This window comes from Eriocheir sinensis, chromosome 11 (assembly GCF_024679095.1).
Source record: "Eriocheir sinensis breed Jianghai 21 chromosome 11, ASM2467909v1, whole genome shotgun sequence".
In the NCBI taxonomy this organism is placed as follows: Eukaryota; Metazoa; Arthropoda; class Malacostraca; order Decapoda; family Varunidae; genus Eriocheir; species Eriocheir sinensis.
The window spans coordinates 11,662,990-11,667,989 of record NC_066519.1 but is presented as its reverse complement, the minus strand read 5'-3'; the positions used below and the strand labels follow the sequence as shown (position 1 = coordinate 11,667,989).

At 44.0% G+C, this 5,000-nt stretch overlaps 1 long non-coding RNA gene across 1 annotated transcript in view; it reads right to left on the bottom strand.

Annotated features, from left to right (window-relative positions):
• Positions 1-5,000, bottom strand: part of LOC126996830 (uncharacterized) — a 141,776-nt gene that overhangs the window by 134,747 nt on the left and 2,029 nt on the right. The gene's annotated exons all lie outside the window — the stretch shown is intronic.

Here is a 5,000-nt window from a genome sequence, read left to right as displayed (position 1 = left end):
GAGGAGCCCATCATCTAAGCAAACTTCTTCAATCCAGACCATCTGAGAGAGAGAGAGAGAGAGAGAGAGAGAGAGTGAGGGGGCCGACATTTGGGAAGAGGCAAGTGACAATTTTCACACACACACACACACACACACACACACACACACACACACACACACACATCCATTAGGGCGAAGTAGACATGATGTAACTTTGGAATTTAGACCTTATGAGTTACACTTAGAGGAGGAGGAGGAGGAATAGGAGGAAATGGTGAGAGGAGTAGAGATAGGGAAGAGGAAACAATATATTCCATGGAAGAGAGAGAGAGAGAGAGAATATTATAGCATCATTATATAAGGTAATTGCATTTTATTTTTCTGCTATATTTTTTTTTCTTCAAATTCAACAAGTTTTTTTCCTTCCTTTCCTTCTTCCTCTTCCTTCCCTCTTCCCTCCTCCCTTCCCTCCCTTCCTTCCCTCTTCCCTCCTCCCTTCCCTCCCTTCCTTCCCTCTTTCCTTCCTTCCATCCCTCCTCTTCCCTCCCTTCCCTTCCCTTCCCTTACTTCCCTTCCTTCCTTTTCTTCTTCCTCTTCCTTCCATGCTCTCCCATTTTCACATATTCTTCCTCCTTTCTTCCTCTTCCCTTCCCTTCCCTTCCCTTCCTTCCTTTACCTTCCTCTCAATTTCCTTCCCTCTTTTCCAAGCTGTTCCATTTTCACATATTGTTTCCTTCTTTCCTCCCCTTCCCTTCCCTTCCCTTCCCTCTCCAACTTTTTCCTCCCTCTTTATTTCCTTCTCCTCCCCTACCTCTTCCCTCCCCTCCTTCCCTCCTCTTTTCCCTCCCTTCCTTCCCTCCTTCCTTCCCTCCGGCAGTGGATAAAAATGTTGGTTTTCAGGAAAGATTTTTCTGAGCGAGTGAAGCGGCTCAGGGCAAGGCAAGATATATATACATTTTTTTTGCTCTCTCTCTCTCTCTCTCTCTCTCTCTCTCTCTCTCTCTCTCTCTCTCTCTCTCTCTCTCTCTCTCTCTCTCTCTCCCAAACTTTCACACCACACAAAACCAAATTTAGGCCTAAAAATCTGTCCTCCATTCTTCATATTTTCCTCCTTCCCTTCCCTTCCCTTCCCCTTCCCTCTGTTCCCTTCCCTTCCCTTCCCCTCTGTTCCCTTCCCTTCCCTTCCCTTCCCCTTCCCTCTGTTCCCTTCCCTTCCCTTCCCCTCTGTTCCCTTCCCTTCCCTTCCCTTCCCTTCCCCTCTGTTCCCTTCCCTTCCCTTCCCCTCTGTTCCCTTCCCTTCCCTTCCTTACAATTCTCTGCCCTTCCCTTCCCATCTCATCCATTCTCTTTCCTTATCTTCCCTTTATTCCCTTTCCTTTCCTCTCCTTTCCTTCCCCTCCCTTCCCCTTCGTATCCAATTCTCTCCTTCCCATCTCCTCTTCCTTATCTTCTTTCCTCTTCCTTCCTTCCTTCCTTCTTCCTCTCTCTTCCTATCTCATTCCTTCATTAATAGAAAGGATTGGCATAGAAACACAAGGATGATGATAATAATAATAATAATAATAATAATAATAATAATAATAATAATAATAATAATAATAATAATCTTCGGTTCGTAATTAGTATGATATTCCTTGTATGGCTTCCGGCAGTGTCTTGTTTTATATATTTTTTCTTTCATTTTTTCTTTATTTTTCTTTGTTCTATTCTTTATGATTCTATTCTTCCTTATTTTCCTTCCTTATTTCTTCTTTATTTTTCTATTTTCTATTCTTCTATTCGTTTTTTTAGGGATGACTGACTAAAAAAATTGATATACTGTTCTGTGGTTATGTAAAATAGTACCCCCGTCTCTCTCTCTCTCTCTCTCTCTCTCTCTCTCTCTCTCTCTCTCTCTCTCATACACACACACGTACACACACACAACAATATTCCCTTCGCCTCCTCACGCCTCAAATATTTCAATATAATCCCCAGTTAAGAGTTTTCGCCCCTCTCAACTTTTTTCCTCACCTTTTTTTTTTTCTCTCTCTCTCTCTCTCTCTCTCTCTCTCTCTCTCTCTCTCTCTCTCTCTCTCTCACACACAGGTTATATATCCCACCACACACATATATATATTTTTCCTCCCTCCCTCCCTCCCTACTTTCCTCCATTTTTTCTCTCCCTCCCTCCATTCCCTTCCTTCCCTCTTATCAAATGCCTCTCTTTCCTCCTCCTCCCCTCCCTCCTCCTCCTCCTCCTCCCGTTCCCATCCTTTACATTGCCTTGTCATTTCCTGCTCTCTCTCTCTCTCTCTCTCTCTCTCTCTCTCTCTCTCTCTCTCTCTCGTCATATCCTCTTTATACTATTATTAATAACTCAACATTTTTTCCTTCTCTTTATTTTTTTCACTCATATGTTTTTTCCCCTCACGCTCACGGCGCAGGAAACTTAGTGTGTGTCATTTTATTCCCTCGTCCTTTCAAGTTCGCGAGGGCAGAAAAATAGCGACTTAATTGCCAATAATACAACGGGTGAGCGGATGCGGCGGGGCGGGAAAAATGTCCTCGGGCGGAAAAAGTATTAACTCGGCTACGTGAAACAAGCGGGAAGGAAAGGAATATCAGCCGGATCGATAATACTGGAAGATTAATATTGATTCTCTTTAATACCAGGAAGAGGAGAATGAGATACAAATACAAAGGGTTGGATGCTACAGAAGAAGAATCAAGACCTATTGGTAATAAGCTCGAATTCTAAGACGCTGTTTTCTTACGTTCATAGTGCAGAAGCCTTGTCAAACTATCACTAGGCTCATAACACTACCCATGGACACACTAACACAAGCCTTGTCAATATATCACTAGGCTCATAACACTACCCATGGACACACTAACACAAGCCTTGTCAAACTATCACTAGGCTCATAACACTACCCATGGACACACTAACACAAGCCTTGTCAAACTATCACTAGGCTCATAACACTACCCATGGACACACTAACACAAGCCTTGTCAATATATCACTTTTACCCATGGACACACTAACACAAGCCTTGTTAATCTATCACTAGGCTCATAACAGTACTCATGGACACACTAACACAAGCCTTGTCAATCTATCACTAGGCTCATAACAGTACTCATGGACACACTAACACAAGCCTTGTCAATCTATCACTAGGCTCATTCAATATATCTCTAGGCTCATAACACTACCCATGGACACACTAACACAAGCCTTGTCAAACTATCACTAGGCTCATAACACTACCCATGGACACACTAACACAAGCCTTGTCATCAATATCACTAAACACTACCCATGGACTGGACACTAGCCTTGTCAAACTATCACTAGGCTCATAACACTACTCATGGACACACTAACACAAGCCTTGTCAAACTATCACTAGGCTCATAACACTACCCATGGACACACTAACACAAGCCTTGTCAAACTATCACTAGGCTCATAACACTACTCATGGACACACTAACACAAGCCTTGTCAAACTATTACTAGGCTTATAACAGTACCCATGGACACACTAACACAAGCCTTGTCAATCTATCACTAGGCTCATAACAGTACCCATGGACACACTAACACAAGCCTTGTCAAACTATCACTAGGCTCATAAAACTACCCATAGAAATACAACCTCTACAAAAGCCTTACTATCACTAACACAACCTCAACTAAAACCTCAAACTATCACTGGCTCATCAAACTACCCATGCAAACAGTAACACAACCTCTACCGAAGCCTTAACTAACATGTGTGTGAGCCCAGCAGTATCTATAACAATACGTTCCCAGCTGGTTTCGTCTCTACAGAACCCAGACAAAAGAGTCACAGCGAGGGTGAAGTCATTACTGTCAGCGCCGTCACCAGCACCGACAGACACGCCCTGCAGCAACGAACAGGGCCTTGGGGAGCGGCGGTATGCCCCAGCCCCGAGCTACAACACCCCAGGCCTTGGTTTACGAGCACAGCTTCAGCCACTGCTATCAACGGAGCCTGACACACCCTGAGCCAACCGAACACACACTCGCCCAGTCTATTAGCTATATTCTTAACCTATGGGAGTTCAAGTACACACATTTGACAAGGCTTTCGTAGGAGTTTTGGCCACTTCCAGGAGTAGTTTTATGACCCTGGTGGTAGTTTGGCCCATCCTCTGTACCATGAACCTCAAGAAACACACATTTGACAAGGCTTTCTTAGGCGTTTTGGGCATTTCCAGGGGTAGTTTTATGACCCTGGTGGTAGTTTGGCCCATCCTCTGTACCATGAACCTCAAGAAACACACATTTGACAAGGCTTTTTCTTGTTTTGTTTTGGGCATTTCAGGGTGTTTTATGACCCTGGTGGTAGTTTGGCCCATCCTCTGTACCATGAACCTCAAGAAACACACATTTGACAAGGCTTTCTTAGGCGTTTTGGGCATTTCCAGCGGTAGTTTTCTGACCCTGGTGGTAGTCTGACCCTTTATTTATGCCACGAACATATTATCTATCTATCTGACTATCTATCTTTCGTAAATCCAAATAAATTCATACAGAAAAATCACTCACTCATTTTTTTTGCCAGAAATCATCGCTCTTATTAACTCTTTCCTTCCTTCTCTCCTCCTCTCTTCTTCGTTCCTTCAGTCTTCTCTCCTCCTCCTCCTCCTCTTCCCTCCATTCCATCCCTCCTCCCCGCCATCCCATCCTTCTCCTCCTTCCATCCCATCACGTGGAATGCCTCTTAGAACGCACATTTCTCTTCCCCCTCCCTGATAGAAATTTGGAGAGAGAGAGAGAGAGAGAGAGAGAGAGAGAGAGAGAGAGAGAGAGAGAGAGAGAGAGAGGGGGGGGGTAGCTTATCTCTCATTGTCTATGCATCGAATTCATTTTTCACTTCCTCTTCGCTTATGAATGAGACGAGAAAACATTAATGTACAGTGTATGGAGAGAGAGAGAGAGAGAGAGAGAGAGAGAGAGAGAGAGAGAGAGAGAGAGAGAGAGAGAGAGAGAGAGAGAGAGA